The sequence below is a fragment of the Homarus americanus genome, unplaced genomic scaffold (assembly GCF_018991925.1).
Source record: "Homarus americanus isolate GMGI-L3 unplaced genomic scaffold, GMGI_Hamer_2.0 scaffold57980, whole genome shotgun sequence".
In the NCBI taxonomy this organism is placed as follows: domain Eukaryota; kingdom Metazoa; phylum Arthropoda; class Malacostraca; order Decapoda; family Nephropidae; genus Homarus; species Homarus americanus.
Window position 1 is genome coordinate 24067077 of NW_024716703.1, and position 21039 is coordinate 24088115.

Genomic DNA, 21039 nt, shown 5'->3' on the forward strand with positions numbered 1-21039 from the left:
TTGTTACTTACACTACTAGATATAAAACCCAATACTCTGTTTGCCTTATTTCGAACATTAACGCACTGTTTTCTAGGCCGTAGGTCCGGGCTTACAAGTACCCCTAGGTCTCTTTCACAAGTCGACTTCTCTAGGTTGATGTTGTTAAGGCTGTATACATTATCAGTATTTGTTCTTCCAATATTAAGTACAATGCACTTGCTGGGGTTGAATTTCATTTGCCATTTTTCAGACCACCCCTGCAGTTTATTTAGATCCTCCTGTAATGCATTTGCATCCTGCCCTGAATTAATCTGCCGCCCTATTTTGGTGTCATCCGCAAACTTGCTTATGTCACTGCTGATCCCAGTATCTAGATCGTTTAAGTAGATTATGAACAAGAGTGGACCTAGTACTGACCCCTGGGAAACCCCACTGGTTACACGGCCCCACGCAGATTTAACACCATCTACGCTGACCCTCTGCGTTCTATCGGTGAGCCATGATTTTATCCAATTTAAAACTTTCCCCTCGATACCATGAGCCTTAGTTTTTCTCAGAAGCCTCTGATGCGGTACTCTGTCAAATGCTTTGCTAAAGACTAAGTAAATAACATCGTAATTTTCGTCATTATCTACTACCTCGAAGACTTTCCTAAAAAACGTTAGCAGATTTGTTAGACAAGATTTTCCCTTCGTAAACCCATGTTGAATAGTAGATTAATTTGCTTTTCTCTAGATGTGATCGGATGCTATCTGCTATAATTGATTCAAGAAATTTCCCCACTACTGACGTCAAACTGATCGGCCGGTAATTTGACGCTGATGCTCTGTCTCCGTTTTATAATATGGGTACTACATTTGCCTGTTTCCACAAGTCTGGCACAACTCAAGTGTCTAATGATTTTGTAAAAAGTTTATGAGGGGTCCGCTAATCTGTTCCCTACACTCGTTCAAGACTCGAGGGAAAATTTCATCCGGCCCTGGGGATTTTGTCTTCTTTAGTTTATTTATCTTAAGAACATCCTCCTTTCTGATAGTGATATTCTTTAATTTCTCTTCTTCCTTTCCCTTAAATATCAGTTCCACCTCTGGAATTTCATGGCGAATTTCTTCTGTGAAAACTGTTAAGAAGTAGCTGTTCAATGCTTTGCTTATTTCTTCACTGCCATTTATCACTTCTCCCCTCCCTGACTTTACAGGCCCAACTTTGTCCTTGACCTTTGTTCTATATACCCAAAAAAATCCCTTGGGATTCGCCTTGGATTCTCTTGCTATTTTGATTTCACAGACGATGGGTATTGCAAAATGCCATATATCACTTGCTAGTGATATTTCCTGTTTAATCCATACTAAGTACAGTATTGTTATTAGAAGCACATTCAGAAGAAAATGGATTAATCGTGTGAACAATGTGTAGCGTGTTCATGGTGGTTACGTTGAGGACACAGGTGTAGTGATCATTAAGGAAATTATCGGACCTAATGTGTGCAGATACATTTTTGATGGTGTGGTCAGTAATACTACCTGGTGAGAGGTATGTATGGCCAGAATTGGTATTGGGGGAAGTTCACATCCAATTATTAACACTAAGAAATTAGCTCTGATTTTACATTATTATAAACAAAACTCTCAAAGACCGATAAATAAAATACAATAATTTTGAATGATATTGGTAAAGTATTGTAAAATTGGCATGTCAAAGTTACAGAACGTTTCTTATTGAAGTTAAAACGCGGACTGAACGTCGACTATATGGGCAAAATTTGAGCTTTATAAATATCTTCTACCTAAAATATTTACATGATAAATTCCATGCGCAGTTTTATCCCAAAACAATTGTACAAAATAGTGTTATCATTCATATATGTTATATCCCCCAAAATTTTTACATGATTTTAAAATGTCAAATGGACAATAATGAGCGAAAAATGAGTCACGGTCCTATTGGGAAAAACTTGATGGTAGATAACAGCAGCTGAGAAACAACAAAGGACAGGAACACTAATGGGATGCCAATGTGGTCACGTACTGTACAAGCTGTTGAATGAGTCAAGGTGAAACACAGTAATCACCTTTACTGCCCACAGGCCTGTTTAAAAGGGCACTAAGTTCTGACTAGTTTTTCAAATGAGATAAACTAATCAGGAAAATATTCTAACGTTCGCCTCGCAATTATCTATATTACCAAAACACCTTTTGAAAGTGTTCTTTAATACTGATTTATATATGTGGAAGTAAATCACTGTAGGTGCGCGTGATCCAGGTATATGCTGATAACCACAAAGTTCCCAAGCGCTTTCGTGTAATTCACTTTTTCAGGGATGAGTACAGACTAAGGAGAAATACATAACAAGGCATATATATATATACAGTAGAGGAGGGTGAGATCAAGTCCCTAGGGGACAGTGAGTGTCCACAATGGTCCGGTCATTAGGCAGTGACCCTACTAATCTTCATAAGCACCGCAGCAGTCGGTAGTCAGGTCAAAGGGTAAGATGACCCAACCTTCTCACCTGGTTACAAACCTTCTTAATTACGAAATTATCCAGTTTGTACATACCATTACTCAAATTCATGTTGACGGATTCGGTATGTTTAATGAGACTGGATTCTATAATGTTCCTACTGTCAATTGAATTACAAGGTAATATTGAGGAGGCATTTGAGGGATAATAAGCATTGCATTGACTGGGATAATACCTCCTCAATATTACCTCAATATTTATATTTATATTGAAGAGTTGGAGGCATGTAAGACAATAAAAACTGTGATAAAAAAATAATTCTATATACGGTAGTATATTGGATAGGACATAAAACAAAACGAATGGCGTGAAAGAACTGAAAAGGATTGCGCCTATTTGAAACCAGCTTTGGCTCCGCCCATTTTCAAGTGGGCACTGACCGATTTCATTAGCTGTTGGTGACTTTGATATAACAATATTGATAATTACTCAAACATGATTAAAACTTTAATATCATTACTCATAAGATACTTTAAGTAAGGGTGAACGAGTTGATTACAGTTCTGTAATTGCAAAAATTAAAACAAACGAGCCTAAAATTCGTCGTATTTCTTGTCAAACTATGCAAACGCAGCTGCTAGAGAAGAAGCGTACAGCTGCTCTAGTGTCCGGGAGAAATTTCCTTTACGCAACGGGCCCGATTTTTGTTTATTCTTATTTATTGTTGACTGATTGACTTATTTTCATTTTTTGTCTTTTCCCATAATTTTCTTTAAATTTCTTCACCATTTCTTTCCGTATTGTGTCCACATAAAAGTTCCTTACTTTGTGGGAAACAATGAGACCATGGACGATAAATTTTGGTATATGAGGGCTGTCACTAGCCACACGTAAAATTTCGGAGCATATCGACCCCCACCTGCAGAGATAGTTGTTTTTACTGTTCCTTAATCAGTATCAATGTTCCTACAATGATGATGCTAGTGTCATTCCCTTAGATGTGCTAGATCGTATGTGTTACAGCCCCTAAACCCAAAACTCACTGGGTTACACCAACCTTACTGTAACTATTACTTTCCTGACTCTCCCGAGTTTAGTTCTAGTCTTCTACTACCTCATTCCTTCTCCTTGATTAGCCATAACATCAGCAGTATTCGCCTTCACCTAGATACCTTTTTAAATCAGTGTTTATCTTCTATTGCCCACAAATTTAATGTACTTGGGTTCTGTGAGACCAAACTCACTAACGATATTGAACATTTGTATAACATTCCTAACTATAATAGACACTGCGTCAACACGTCACGACACAGTGGTGGTGTCGCCCTATATGTTGATACCAAGTATAACACTTCTGTAAGAGATGATTTAAAGGTTCAGGAGGAGTACATGGAGAGTGTTTTCACTGAATTACGTAACGACACACGAAATATCCTAGTAGGAGTAATTTACAAAAGACCCCACACTAATGTAAGAAATTTTCTTGATAAATTTTCGGAGCTTATCTCTATCATAAGTTCAGAGAGGAAACTTTGCTACATCACAAGAGATTTCAACCTTGATCTATTAAAATCAGAAACCGACATCTCAGTATTAGACCTTGCTACCTGTCATTCTAAACTCTTCTTCAACACTATAACCAAACCCACTAGAGTATCTGCCACCTCTGCCACTGTGATAGATCATATCTGGACTAACAACACTCCTAACAATCTTGCAAGTTTTTGCCATGTATAAAACAGCCACAAGACCTAAAATGTCTAGTAGAGTCTCAGTACAATACAAAGACTACTGCGCCGACAACATGCTCCTTTTTTAAAACAACCTAATAAATGCTAACTGGGATCTTGTCTACGCCTCCGACAACCCTAACGTGAACAGCTGCAACTATTCTAGCATCTTCACTGCTTGCTTTGATAAATGCTTCCCGCTCAAGACTAAGTCAGTGAAAACTGTATCCATTTCTAAACCCTATATCACAAGCGAAATTAAGATGATAAAAGAAAAACACAAACTCCAAAGTAAATTTGCAAAAAGACCCATAACTTTCGGTGATGCTTACCGAAGTATCAGAAATAGAGTAACTCAGAAAGTTAGAAATGCCAGACGTAGCTATTATACAAATAAGCTCCAGTCAGCATCAGGCGACGGTAAGAAAACCTGGAATGTCATAAATTCTATTCAGAAGACGAACACTCAGCCTTCGGCCCCCCACTCAGCTTTTATGATAAATGATTCAGTTGTAACGGAACCCTCCCTCATTGCCAACCACTTCAATGAATATTTTATTAATGTTGGCAAAAATCTTGCAGAGAGCATCCCTGATCACTATGCGGAATTTAGAGCCTACCTGCAAAATGAGCTGTTCTTATCCCCTGTCACAGCAGATGAATGTCCAAAGATGCAGCAGCAGGCAAAGACAATATACCAATGAGCATCATTTAGAAAGTAGCCCACTTATTATTACTTGTTCTCCTACACATTTGTAACTCCTCCTTCACTAGTGGTGTCTTTCCGGATAAACTGAAAATTGATAAAGTTCACCCAGCTCATAAAAAATCTGGAGACAAAGGTCTCTTCAAGAATTACCGCCCCATATCAGTCCTCCCAGCCTTGAGTAAGATACTGGAGAAGCTAGCATGTAGTAACTAAATTCCTTCTGGAATGCCTGGGGGGGCTAATTCCCATTAAAAAAAATAGACTATCAGTTTGGATTTAGAGCTAGAAGGTCGACTGAGAGAGTTCTGCTATCCTTTACCAATGACATCTTAAATTCCTTTGATGACAGTCAGTTCACAGTCGGTATATTCTTGGACCTCTCTAAAGCCTTCGATACTGTCGACCATACCATCCTCCTTTCAAAGCTTGAACATTAAGGCGTTAGGGGCCTGTCCCACAATTGGTTTACCTCATATCTATCCAACAGGATGCAGTATGTCTGCTATAATAATCACCACTCTGACGCCAAGCCAATCTTGTATGGCGTCCCCCAAGGTTCCATTCTCGGTCCAGTACTGTTTCTGTTGTACATAAACGACATAGTCCACACCAGCACACTAATAAAATACAACTTATTTGCAGACGATAGCAATCTCTATGCCAGCAACTCAGACCTCCATTCCTTGATGAGAACTGTGAACACTGAATTGACTAAAATAGGACGTGTTATTAAATCTGACGAGGACTTCGCAAAACTACAGGAAGATCTAAACAAATTTTTCGAATGGTCTGAAAAATGGCACATGAAATTCAACGTGGACAAATGTAAAGTACTCTGTATAGGAGATGTAAACAGGGAAACCAGATACCAGATGAACAACGATGCCATAGAGAAATCCGACTGCGAGAGAGATTTAGAAGTAATGATAAGTAGGAACCTTAAGCCAAGTAAACAATGTGTTTTTGCTCGTAACAAGGCTAATAAAGTACTTGGGTTCATACAAAGGAGTGTTAGTTACAAGACTAGCGAGGTCATCCTAAAACTGTATCTTGCGCTTGTGAGACCACACCTGGATTACGCAGTTCAGTTCTGGTCACCGTATTACAGGATGGATATAGAATCATCGGAAAGAATTCAGAGGAGAATGACAAGACTAATCCTGGGCATTAGGAACCTTGAGTATAGAGACAGGTTAAAGCATCTTAATTTGCACTCCCTCAAGACGTAGAGCGAGGGGCGACCTGATAGAGGTGCATAAGTGGAAGTCAGGGCTAAACAAAGGGGGCATTACGAAGGTACTCAAACTATCCAACCAGGAGCGAACTCGTAACAATGGTTTTAAATTAGACAAATTTAGATTTAGGCGTGAAATAGGTAAACACTGGTTTGGAAACAGAGTAGTGGATGAATGGAACAAGTTACCAAATATCATCATTAACTCGAATATGCTGAATAGCTTCAAACAGAGGTTGGATGCTTATATGAGCAATAGGGGTTGGGTGTAAACGGGACTGCCCAGTATGGGCCAATAGGCCCGCTGCAGTTTCCTCCATTCTTATGTTCTTATGTTCTCTGTACCTGTGTTTTTCTGGCTAAATAAACTGATTCAATTCAAAGACGCGGTACAATGTCGTATTTTTAATGACAGTCTGGGAAAGCTAACGCGTTGGCTATTCCGTGCATCTTTAAACGCCATAAAATAAACGCCCTAGTCAAGTTACCCAAATCATCAGGTCAGCCTATTCCTCGGGTCACAACTTTCAGGGGAGTTCTTTGTCTTACATTAGTCATAACATAATGAAACATTTTCATTAAAGCACTATCAAATGTGCGCAGATCTCAACTTATATTCATATTTTTACTTTCTGTTAACTGAATTTATGTTCATTTAAACTTTTGAATCAGCATTAATACGCCGGAGAGAGAAGAAGGGGTATGATGTCATAAACATAATCACTCTGAAGACAAATAAATAAAAGCGAAAAATACGCCGTAAACTCTGGACGGCTTATCTTCAACTGCTTAACAAATCGTTCTCAAGAGACCAAGTGAATTTCGCTTCCGAGGATCTTACCTCTTGTAACCTAAGACACGGTCATCGATCAACCTTCCCAAGAGACTCGTGTTTTCGGACTACTTATGGTAGCTCAATTTTTCCGTGCGGTTTATCGTGCATATTCTACCTCGTCTTACTCCACTAACATTAATAATGGTTTTACAGTTATAAGTGACCATATAAAATAATTTGCACTAATAAATAATTGTACGATTACCAGTACCACCCTATTCAACTATAAGAATAAAGGACATATAATAAGCACATTCCACTGTGTGTAACTGATTCAGGAGTCTTATTAACAGTACGCTTTAAACACGGTTCTTTGCAAAAGCAAGTACAGTACAGTACAATTTCACATACGCGAGTGAGATATGTGACGTCAAGACGAGGCGGCATCCTGGTACAGGGTGTACGGTCAGGGTCAAGAGACAGTGCGCAGATTATCTCCCTAGTACACGTCATGGACAATTTGATACTGCCATACAACCTTACGGTAACATACTATGTAAGCATTACATATGGTATTGTAATTTTACAGGTATGTAGCAACTTATTGTATTAATGTATATTATTGAAATTTAAGGATCTTCAACGTTATCGAACAAAATAAAATCCGAATTCTTAGAGATATCATGTAACATTCTAAAAATAAAAATAAAATAATAATCAATACAATGCCCCCAAGAGGTGAGGCGGTCGAGTGGATACAGAGCTAGTCTCCGCCTTGAGGTTGGCTAGTTCGATCCCGGGGCACTCCTGGTCCACCCATTCATGAATGAGTACTAAGTTTAGAGTTGAGGAAGTGAAGGTAGTCGAGTTAAGCACCGGCCACGCTGTCTCTTAGAGTACTCACAAGTATGGTATAAAGTGTTCTGCATGGGACACACTTTCGCTTTTCACTATACAGTATAGTATCTAGTGACAAAACTGAGGAACACCTGTATAAGAAAGTTATCAAGGAGCTTGCCAATACCTCACAGTACTGTTAAACTATGGCGATGAACAGGTCAAAAGCACTCTATAAAGACATACGGCAGGGTTACTCTACAGTCTACATAACCATTGACAGACGTAAGTACTGTACGCGAGGAACCATTAACTTTCCCTTAATTCAACTATGATGTGTTATCTCCTCCAAATTATCAAATAATCTGTTGACCAGCCCTAAAGAGTTAAGTCAATGAGAGATGGCAACAATCAGCTACTACAATGAACTAAGTGTGTGTCTTCTACTGCCAACTACCCTGCCAATAGGAACATAGAACATAACAATGGAGGAACCTGCAGCGGGCCTATTAGCCCATACTGAGCAGTCCCATTTACACCTAACTCCTATCGCTCATATATCCATCCAACCTATGTTTGAAGCTATCCCGCGTATTAGGGTTAATGATGATGTTTGGTAATTTCCAAACCAGTGTTTACTTATCTCGCGCCTAAATTTTAAATTGTTTAACTTAAAGTCATTGTTACGAGTTCGCTCCCGGTTTGAGTACCTTTGTTATATCATTTGTTTTGCCCTGACTTCCATTTACTCGATCATATCGCCTCTCACTCAATGTCTCGAGGGAGTGCACATTAAGATGCTTTAACCTGTCACTGTACTTAAGGTTCCTAATGCCCGGGATTAGTCTTGTCATTCTCCTCTGAATTCTTTCTCGGGATTCTATAATCCATTCTGTAGTACGGAGACCAGAACTGAACTGCGTAATCCAAATGAGGTCTCACAAGCGCAAGTACAGTTTTAGGGTGGTGACCTCGCTAGTCTTGTAACTAACACTCTTTTGTATGAACCAAAGTACTCTGTTAGCCTTGTTTCGAGAAATTCACATTGTTTACTTGGTTTAAGATTCCCACTTATCATTACTCCTAAATCTTTCTCACAATCGGATTTCTCTATAACATCGTTGTTCAACTGATATCTGGTTTCTCTGTTTACATCTCCAAGACTACTTTTTTTTACGTTAATTAGCCCACCCGGGCACTGGTCGAACGACCCACAACGGGCCCTAAGGGGCGAAAATATAAGACTAGAAAGCAATTAAAAACAGAAAAGAAAAAGGTTATATTTATCCACACAACGAAGATGGTGGCCCGTCCTCACTTACTGTATATACGCCGTGTCATATTCTTGTATATAAGCAACTGAACCATCCTGGTGTTTTTAGATGTAACTATGGTAAATCTGTGTATAAGAATCAATATAAAAGACAAATACAGGTGCCCCAGTATAAATGGTACAATGTCCTGCCAAACTACTGTATACCTGAACTCGTATATAAATTTGAATCCGCAAAATATCCCTGAATGCCCTCAATATCCTGACTAAAATAATTACTGCGTATTTTAACGATTATTTTATATCACCAAACTGGACGGATGTCTATGGAGGGACCAATGTCCTTACAGACGTCCGTATAAATCCGTCCATCCACTAAATAATTTCTGCTTCATAAGGATGGGCAACAGACTTTACACGCACGCTTTTAAACATCCTATAAACTCAATGGAGATAAAATATAAACCCTGCGGTAACCAAGTGCTGCCAGTTTTTTTTCTACTTTTTTTTTGCTAACAAAAATATACATTTGGGGGGATTTTTTTTATTCATACAAAATATTCATAATGCAATATAGTATTAATTCAAAATGATTTAATGAACGGATCTTTTTATTGCGTGGTCAAGAGGTCCCCTGACTTAAAAAACGCAGAACGTTTTAGACCCGCCGCCAAAACTCCTAAACATGGAGACTGAAATATGTTAGCTTTGCTCTTACCCATCGTTTACCCAAATACGCAAAGCTACTTATGGCATCATACGGATGCCTAAAACATAATATATATATTTCATTAAGTTATTTTTTATGATTTTCCTACGAGAGGCAAGTCCCCCCCCCCCCCAATACAAACATTTTTTCCTAAAATGTCCCTGATAACTTAAAGTTCAGGGTAAAGGTCCATTTCTTACAGTTTGGGCGTTACACCCAACTTAACAGCGTCCTGCGCCTGCAAACACACGAATTTTAAAAGCGCCGTAAACATTGCTACACAAATACACAAACAAATCCAAGCGTCACTGATTACTGTCTCACAAAACGTCCCTAATACAACATGGGCCTACATGTAATCAGTACTGTAGTATAATCATGTCAGCATCATATAACATTACAACTATACGTCACTTACACTTGAGAAACTCACGGATAGTAAGAACCTGGTATTATCTTATCAGCCACGCGGTTCTCACACCCCTGACAAGGCTACTGATAAGGTAATTCAAACCTAGTGTGTCCATTTTTCCGCCACCCTAATTTATTATGTTGCAGCGGTCAGCGACACACCAGCATGTTGAACTAAAACTTACCTAATTATATATATATATATATATATATATATATATATATATATATATATATATATATATATATATATATATATATATATATATCATTCCTCTGTTGTCACCTACTGTACTAATGTGCAGTATTTTCTTTAAATATACAGGAAACTACAACAAAAACATCAGCAATACTACACATGCCGAAGATGAATATTTAGGTAGTAAGGACTAAGTAGCTACCAAACAGGGAGGTACAGTCACAATCCAAAGTTTTGACACCCCCTGGCTGGGTGTTCGCCGAGGTCAGGGTTGAGGTAAGGCTGGGTGATTAGACGCAGACTAGTTCAGCAATGTGGTAACGAGACATTTCAAATTCCACCACCACAAAACTCCGAGACTCATAGCACACGAGCACAGGAAGGAACTTATTACGAACTTTGACATGGCATGAACTTGCATAACAAATGCATTCATAACATTGTTACCACACATAATAATAACATGTTAAGATTGGAGCATGAAAAACTTTGACCGGTCCCAAAACACTGGCTTGGAACCACTAGATGCGAGTCCTCGTATTACACATGAATCACCAGGGCAGCATATTATTATAAGGGGTGGCCGGCAGCCAAATTTCGTCAAGAGGGGGTGAGCGGTCAGTCGACAAGGTGAGACCTATACATGTAATAGATATTACCATAACCCTGGGAATATTATGGTTTCACACATACTAGGAATTCATATAGTCATGTTTACAATATTTAATGGTGTATCAGTAAGTACATTGGAGTATTTTGGCTTGGAATGTTGCAATTCACATTAATCATGATATCACCCAAACAATTTTTGTCTGGTCCGGAGCAGCGACTTTGCCAAAGACCTCGACCCTCAGCGTAGATGCCTGGCTGTGTGTCATCACTAGTGACTACTTCTTGGTCACTTGCCTTGTTTCCTGTCTACTGCTGCTTTTAGTTTTTAAATTTCACTTCATAATGTCTCGAATTATGAGAGTTATGGCACAGAGGTCACCAATATTACAACTAGTTACGCATATGATTCTTTTTTATTTTTCACCTGAAGGATAAATATCTATGACGTCCTAATCATGGCGTTTGGTAACTTGGAGCAAATTTCCAACAGATATGGGACTTATTATTTGTCTGTAGTAGTATCACGATACTTTTAGTCCATCAACACGTGATGTTTATCAATATTTATACTTGTATTTCATAGCTGGGTCGAGAACAGCCCAAGTTTCTCATGCCTCACTCCTAACTTGCTATTGTTGTGTGTGCCAACACTGTTATGAATGAAATTTTGTTATGCAGGTGCATGTCATGTCAAAATTCGTAAAAATTTTCTTCCATGCTCGTGTGCTGTAAGTCTTGGAGTGTTGTGGTGGTGGAATGTCTGCGTCCCATCACCCAGCCTTACCTCAACCCTGGCCTCCGCGAACACCCAGCCATGGGGGTGACGAAAATTTGAATGTGACTATACTACCACCTAGGAAGATATCGGAAGCATAATGTATTGTCTAATGGTAGACCCTGCTGCCATATGGCATTACGAAAATTGTGACCAAGTCCCAGGTTGCTCATCTGACTTTCTGCCTCATTTACAAACAATTGTTTTTCTTACTACTGACAACACAACATACAAATATCGTTTCTCACTTTTGATCTTTTTTTTAATTTTTTGTATTTCTTTGTTTATTATTATTATTATTATTTATTTTTTATTATAAATTTTATTTACAGTACTATGAATTTTTATTACATTTTCGCCTCTCCAGGCCCCGATGTGGGTCAGAGACCTGTGCCGGGTGGGCTAATCCCCATTTAAAAAAAGTGGGATAACACTTAACTCTTTGCTCCCACTCTTCCCCTTCCCCCAGGCAATAATTAAATATTTTGTCACAATATTAGTAAATTTCCAAAGACTGTGGATACATTCAGCCATCATTAAGATTCACTAGGTTCATATTCTAAATATGTTTAGGTTAAGTTTGGTTGTGGTACCATTCAACAAGTCACCCTGCCCCAATGACACCACCCACACGTCACAGGTACCAGAGGGTGCTAGTGTGTGCCCCTCGCTCATGGGGTCCTCTCCATTCCACCCTCATGCTGGAGACATCTCGTTCACAAAGGAAATGTGTGACGTTTTGTCGATATGTGATATGTCAGGATCGTTGCTCACATCAACGAGCAAAAGGCTTTGTAGCCTATCGGGATTTACTTTGCTATCTTTCGCGCCTTATAATGTTAAATGGTTCGGTGTGATACTGGAATTTCGTATTAGTTTCAAGGAAAAAAATTTCACAAGAGTATCTTGATGGGATATGCAATCGACTGATGACACAAGTATAGTTATTTACAAAAGTGTAATCATAGCTTTATTATCTTGCAATATGGAAACCACCATACACGAATTTTGTTTTAACTGAAACCAAACACAGTAACCTCCATTACGTCATATGGAAGAACTTTTTAAGTGTAGCTATATAAATAAGAGTGAGTGCATGCATCTATCGTGTTAATAATAATAATAATAATAATAATAATAATAATAATAAAAATAATAATAAACGGTTTATTAATAGAGTTGCAGCCGGTGGCTGAAAATATACACTTACATTTGATTTAGACATGATGATATAATATGCATTGAATACATTTACAGGGCTGTACAGTACATAAATCAGGAGTTGTTTATTATTTTAACAATAGATGGGATGGTACTGTTCTTATATCTATCGGTGCGGGCTCTTTTGGGCTGAATTTTGTTGTAGTGGCGGACTGCGCGAGTTGGGTGGGGGGATGCAGGTGGCAGGAGGTGGCGATGACGAGGGTGGTGCAGTAGTCCACTGCCAAACCTTTCCAGTGCTTGGTGGTGGAGGTCCCTGAGGGATCGCATTTCCAGGGTGGAGAGAGCGTTGGTGTAGCCAGAGTATTCTGCGCCGAGCATGATTCTGCAGGCCCTTTTCTGTACCTTCTCTAGCTGACGTTGTTGGGTGGAGTTGAGAAAAGACGACCAGGCTGGTGACGCATATGTAAGTTTGGGGAGAATAAAGGCGTTGTTTTGGTCCTCAGCTCTGGCGTGGGTGTCCCAAGTGACCTAAGTCGTCGTAGCATATAGAGACGGTACGAGGCTGCCTTGACTGTGTTATTTACATGGGCCTTCCAGTCAAGTTACACCCAGGAGTTTGGCAGACTGCACCAGCTGGAGAGGATGGGCACCCACTGTGACTGCTGGGGCTTGCACTGGAGTGGTGGCGGTATTGATGTGCATGACTACAGTTTTGGTGTGGTTGATGGTGACCTTGTTCTCCGTAGTCCATGCCTGTAGCCTGTCCAGGGTGCCTTGTAGCGATGAGTAGTCTGGTGCGGTGTTGTCCACTGAAACCCCTACAGTGCAGTCATCCACGTACTTCCACCTGTGAGGAAGCAGCAGTGATAGTATGCGGTCTATCACAGCTGAGGGAAGAGGCTCACATCAAGTCCTCTCCCTCAAGGTACCTTCCTTCACCACTCGCATCTGCTTTCTCCGCGTCTAGTGCACCACAATTCACACTTTCGTGTATACAGGCAAATTTAAAATGTACTCTAACTCTCCCAACTGTCCTGAGTTTATCAAGGTAAACGTTTTTCTATACCTCAAACGATTGTCAGGAATAGTTGTTGGCATTGTAAAAGCTAACTTAACACTCCCAACTTTGTGGGATTCTCAAGGTCAATTCCACTCTCCAACTTTGACATAATATCGTGGATAATCCTAATCCAATCTCCAAACAGAGGTAGCAATTTGTAAGTTGCCTACCTGTACATTGCCACCTATGCTGCGACTGCGATTTAACTTTATTCTAAGAGTTGTGGTGGAATTGTGAAGGATAACTCTTCACCAAACTGTCCATGGATCTTCAAGGTTAACTGCAAGACCTCAACTCTGTCGCGAGTCTTTGGGTATAGATGACTTCTGATCGGCTCGGTAAAGAGGTGTGGTTTAAGATTAAAATAATGTTATGACTGTTAAATCCTTCAAAAATTCGTATCAAATGAATATTACCATTATCATGTCATGACATAGTGGGGGGGGAGTGAAAATTTATTCTTCCCTCCATAGATTAAGGTTCTTGAATGTATCACCCCTCTTGCGACCTTATGGCCCCACCACACTAGGAATGCCGTTAGGTAGTAGGTAGTAGGCAGCTATCAAACAGGGAGGTACTACTGCCTGGGAAGATATTGGAAGCATAATGTGTTGTCTAATGGTAGACCCTGCTGCCATATGGTACCACGAAAATTGTGACCAAGTCCCAGGTTGCTGATCTATCTTTCTGCCTCAATTACAGTGATCCCTCGGTTAACGAGATTTCGGTTAACGATTTGCCTTCCATAAGATTCTTAACTTCGGTTAACGAGCAATCCCTCGATTAACGAGTTTTTTACGAGCCGACTTCAACATGTTTTCGCTTGCATTTGGCGGACCACCAGCTGTAGTATTAGTCCGCCAATACAGTAATCGGTTCTAGGGCTTAAATTCCTTACTATTTTAGTAAATATCAAGAAGTTTATACTATTCAATAATTTTAAAAGTTTAATATTAACCTTTTTAGTCATTTTAACAATTATTGAACATAATTGAAGGTAAAGAAACTAGTTTCTGGTGTGCCATCCAGCCTGTTAACACACCAGACAGGCGTTAGTCTCTCTCTGTTTTCAGTGGAGGTAACATCTTGCTTGAGACTCTCTTCAACTAAACGCTTTTTTCTGTGTTTCCAAGCAAATTATTGGTCATTTTGAAATATATTTTACATATTGACAATATATAATGCAGTGCAGTGTTGATTTAAAGAAAATAATCTTGAATTACACCAAGAGAACTAAAATTTTATGGGTGAAATGGTGCCATGGGGTGACTTCCCTTCTCCTCCACCCCCATTCTAATTCCCATCATCATCATCCAGGAGCCTTCTACATACACACCTCAAAGTAACTGTACTTTTCTACCTTTTTGGTTGAATTTAGGCAATTTTCGGTGAGCTGGAACCAATTACCCAAAAACCCATTGAAACAATGGTTTCGGATAACGAGCAACCTGCTGGAACGGATTGTGCTCGTTAACCGAGGGACCACTGTACACACAATTGCAGGGTCTCAATTGTTTCTCTTACTTGACAACACAACATACTGTACATATATTTTTTCTCACTATTTTTTTTCTTTATACAGGTTGTACCTCTCCAGTCCGGCATTCTGTGGTTCGGAACGATTTTAGTTTGTCCAATAGGTAGATAGGCAGCTCTTTTTTTTTTTTTTATCTGAATTATTATTATTATTACAGGAGTATTAAATTTTGCCCTCAGGCCCCAATGTGGGTCAGCGACCTATGCCCGGTGGGCTAATCCTTAAAAAAAAAAAAAAAATCCGCGGGAAATTAAGGTTTGTTTACATCCGGCAGTTCGGCTGCTCGCTCTCTCTCTCTCTCTGCTTGTCTATACAGAGTACAACATTTCACCCTTCAATATATATGAGCAGTAAATAAGTGTTGCTTTCATATTCTTATGTAAAGTAATGACGATATGTTTTCACATGTGCGCACTTACAGTACATACGCGATCTCTCTTTTTTCTTTACCATTATCGTTAGCTACTTCTATTGTTCCATTTATTAACATAAAATAACATTACTTAAAACAACCATATTAATTTTACTACAGCTACAACCAAGGTCTTATTTTCTTCAGTTTTATATGTAGAACCAGTCAGTCACTGGTTTTGTAATCACGAAAACAATGCTGTCTCATTTCCTTGTGTTTTAATATTCTACGTATTATTAATGAACTGTATTGCTCATTTTGCACACATAAACATTAATTCAATAAAAAAGACATTCAGTAATAAACAATAATGAATCTTTTGTACATAAGAGAAATGACGCTGTTAACAAGATTATGCACGTCGTCTGCACGTTCAAACCCGTCAAAATTCAAGTTTCCGCCGTCAAAATTTTTATTTATTTATTTTTTTGTGTGTTCCAATAAAATACGTTAAGAATTAAAAACTCGCGAAATTTGAGAAGCTACTATACGACATTTAACCCTTCAACATGTCTTCAAAGAGACCATGATGCAGAGAAAGTGGTGCTAGTGCTTCCAAGCATAAGCAGAAGTCACTATCTATCCAGGAAAAGGGTGAATTTCCATGGTCCGGCACCGGTCAGGTCCCGAGGTTGCCGGACTAGAGAGGTACAACCTGTAGTTCTTTATTATTATTAGTGTTATTATTATTAGTGTTATTATTATTTTATTTTACTTTTTATTATAAATTTTATTTACTATGAATAATTATTACATTTTCGCCGTCCAGGCCCTGATGTGGGTCAGTGACCTGTGCCCGGGTGGGCTAATCCCCGCATAAAAAAAAAAAAGTTGTAGGCAGTTATCAAACAGGGAGGTACTACAGCCTGGGAAGATATTGGAAGCATACTGTGTTGTCTAATGGTAGACCCTGCTGCCATATGACATATCAAAAATTGTGACCAAGTCCCAGTTGCTGATCTGACCTTCTGCCTCATTTACACAAAATTGCAGGGTTTCAATTGTTTATCTTCCTATGAAAATACAACATACATACTGTACAGTATATCGTTTCTTGCTACTGATCATTTTGGGGGTATTTATGGTCCTTTATTATTATTTATTACATATTATTATTATTATTATTATTAGTAGTAGTAGTAGTAGTATTAATTTATATTTTTATTTAATTATTTTTATTTTTTCATTAATTTTTATTATTATTATCAGATTATATTTTTGCCCCAGGCCCTGATGTGGGTCATTGATCTGTGCCCTGGTGGGCTAATCCCATAAAAAAGTATAGCATATCTTTGTTAATTTATTTTACTGTTAAAGTAAAGCAAAAAATTGTATCATAACAACATGCCATGCCCTTGGCATTGCAAACATCCAATTACAATTCCATAGTACTTGTACCATACTCACTCTGTTGACCATCATTCATCCTCTAGTTTAGCCCCTTTTTTTTTGTTCGATTTATGCCGAGTACAGTATGATATAGGTTCCGTGCAGGTCATCTGTAACTATTTACTGTTCACACTGTGGTCAGGTCTACCTACCTTATTATCACCTCCACAGTACAGTACTCCCTCTTTATCGACGGATTTTTTATCGGCGGTTTCGACTATCGACGGATTATTTAGCCGAGATTTTTATTTTGGCTTTATTTGAACTCCGCGGGCCTTGTTTGTACTTTCGCCGCTAGGCGGCACTAGTGGCGTGACTAGCGCCTACCCGCGGCCCGCCTTCCCTGAACACAAACATCAGCCAAGCCGAGTGGGCAACAGTCTTTGATTTTCAACTTTTGCTGGTGGTTCATCACATGAAATTATATCACTATGCCTCCCAAACGACCTGCTGCTCCCTCTGGATCTACACCTAAGAGGGCAAGACGAGTGCTGACGCTGAATGAGAAGAATGAAGTGCTGAAACAACTCGACAGCGGTATGAGCTATGCAGCTGTTGGCCGCCACTTTGGGCTCAACGAATCCAGTGTGCGTGGAATTAAACGACGTGCAAAGGATCTGAAGCACGCTTTAGCTTCAAGTGCACCAGTGACATCAAAAGTGACAAGCCATGTGCGTGATGATGCCCTCATTAAAATGGAAAAAGCACTGAACATTTGGATAGAGGACCTAAACCGCCGCCGCATACCACTTGACTCGAAATTTATTAGGCAGAAAGCTAAGGAACTTTATGATAGGTTTTCTAAAAGTGATGATCATGGTGTTGGTGATGGTGATGGTGATGATCAGGGTGATGGTGATGGTGACAATTTGAAAAAATTTGCAGCTAGCAAAGGATGGTTTGAGAAATTCAGACATCGTTATGGGCTGCATAATATAAAAGTGACTGGCGAAGCAGCATCAGCAGACACTGTGGCAGGGGAAGCATACCCTGCAGAGTTTGCTAACCACATAGCACAAAAGGGTTATAGGCCGGAACAAGTTTTTAATGCTGATGAGACAGGCCTATGGTGGAAGAAGATGCCACGCCGAACCTACATCTCTAAAGAGGAAAAAAGTGCCCCTGGATTTAAAGTTGCGAAGGACCGAGTGACAGTGATGCTATGTGGGAATGCGGCAGGGCATATGATTAAGCCCATGTTGTTATACACTGCCGCACGACCTCGGGCTCTCAAAAATAAAAACATGAACTTGCTACCAGTTTTCTACAGGAACAACAAGAAAGCGTGGATGACATCTGATTTGTGCGTGGATTGGCTGAAAAACTGCTTTGCTAGAGAGGTGAAAAATTATCTGGATGAACTTGGCATGGAGTTCAAAGTGGTATTATGTCTAGATAATTGCCCTGGCCACTCTGAAGAACTCAAGACTGCCCACCCCAACATTGAGGTGGTTTTCCTGCCAAAAAACACCACCTCCATCATCCAGCCAATGGACCAGGGAGTCATTGTCGTGTTTAAGGCTAAATATGCAGAGAAGACTTTCAGCATGATTCGTGAGTGCCTTGATAAGGATGCTGATGTGACACCCAGAGAAATGTGGAAGAAATTTGATATTGCACAGTGCATAAACTTCATCGCTGAAAGCCACAATGAACTGTCGCAGAACTGTGTCCGATCATGTTGGAAAAAATTGTGGCCTGAAATTGTCCCAACATTCACAGGGTTCCCAACAGCCGAGCCTCAGTTACGCAACATAATAACTATGGCAAATGAAGTTGGAGGTGAAGGGTTCTCTGACCTAACAGCGGAAGAGGTGCAAGAAGAGTTATTGGGAAATGTTGGGGACCCATTTACAAGTGATGAACTAGAACAATTAGTGGAGCTGCAGGATGAAACAGACGATGAAGTGAGTGATGATGAAAATAAGAACTTAACTTTAGATAATCTTGGTGAAGTGATAAGAATGAGTAAGGCCCTCTCTGCTCGTCTCTATGACATTGATCCCTCCCTTGATAGGTCCCTTAAAGCAAAGAGAGCTATTGAAAATGTTATGTTGCCATATATTGAACTGCAGAGGGAAATGAGAAGCAAGAAAGCACAGACCACCATCACCAACTTCTTCAGTCGCCGAGTGCCTGTCATCGCCGAACCTGCCGACACCTCACAACAACAAGACGTAGAAGCTGCCGGCACCTCACAACAATAAGACGCAGTACCTGCCCACACCCCTCAAGAAGATGCAGACCTTGACTAATCATACTCATCTGACTGGTCAGGCTTTTAATAAGCCTCAATCATCACACTTGTATATACTGTATATACTGTATTGTTTACTGTCAGGACCGATGTTCACTTCAATAAATTAAATGGTAAGTTTGCTAGTATTTTTTTCCACTTATTATATTATTATTTATACACTATTATTTAAGGTTATGTGTAAAGGAAACGCATTAATGCTTAAAGGTACATTTATTCAACATATGCTAATAATAGTTAGAAAAATTACGCAACCATCACGGTATCGACGGTTTCTTTATCGACGGCCGTTTACAGAACGTAACCCCCGTCGATAAAGAGGGAGTACTGTATATACCTAAACATCTTAGGAGTTGTAATACCTATCCTAAAATAGAAAATAAAATAAATGAATGAATTTGACTTAATGGTCTGAAGCTTTTCCATTCATTCTGTACAAGTTGTGTCATTTGTACCGAAAGAATAAATCAGTTGAGAGTACAATGAGCATGTGCATCATTAATTCCTCCCCACCCTACTGTATGGCAGCAAGACATGGCGTCACCTCAAGGTTACTTGAAAACTTTCACCAACGTAATCTATGTTCGCTGGGAAGACAAGAGAACAAATGCCAGTATTCTCACTGACACTAACTGTAGAAGCATCGAGGTTACCATTATCAATGAACAACATTGGACTGGCCATGTTACCCATATGGACGACAGTAGACCGCCAAAGCAGCTACTCTACAGTCACCTAATGAATGGTAAACGTAACACTGGTGGGCAACAGAAAAGGTATAAGGATAGTCTTAAGACAAACCTGAAAAAGTGTCAAATCAACCCTCTCACCTGGGAGACGATCACTCCACACCATAACGCTTGGAGGAGCACCACACGAGAAGGTGTCGATACTTTCAAGTTAGCCTGACAGCATACCGAGCCAGATAAGTGCCAGCACTGGAAAGACGCTGCCGCTGCCCCTCCCTCACTAGATGTAGCCCCCCACATGTGCAACATCTGTATACAGCCCTGACGGCCCTGTATTGGCCTCTCAATTCACATCCGAGCTCACCGACGAAGGTTACATCTTCATTAACTCATATCATTGTATCTAAGACAATTCTTCTATGACGTATCCCTCGCAAACTACCTAGAGCCAAGGTATTCAATATGGCAGAGGGTCCGGGGGTATTATGGAGCTTACCATGGGTAATAAAAATATTTTGTGATAGAGGCTGTGTAGCACCAATACCTGCAACATCACCCAAAAAACTGCTGTCGATACTGATACAATCACACTTGACCACTGTTAATCAAGTGTTACATAAACTAACTGGACTTCATTTAACCCTGACCTAAGTGCCAATCGATTGGATTTTCTGACAAATTCTGTAACAAAAATAATAATCCAGCTTGCTATAAGACAGCAGCTTCATAATTTCATCTAAATATCTCTCACTGCCAATACCCCATGATGATAACTTTATGTATTACAACTAAAAATTCATGTAACAACAGCTGCAAATCAG

At 39.6% G+C, this 21039-nt stretch overlaps 1 protein-coding gene across 3 annotated transcripts in view; it reads right to left on the reverse strand.

Moving 5' to 3' along the window:
- Window positions 1-21039, reverse strand: part of LOC121858346 (serine/threonine-protein kinase D3-like) — a 202407-nt gene that overhangs the window by 163295 nt on the left and 18073 nt on the right. The gene's annotated exons all lie outside the window — the stretch shown is intronic.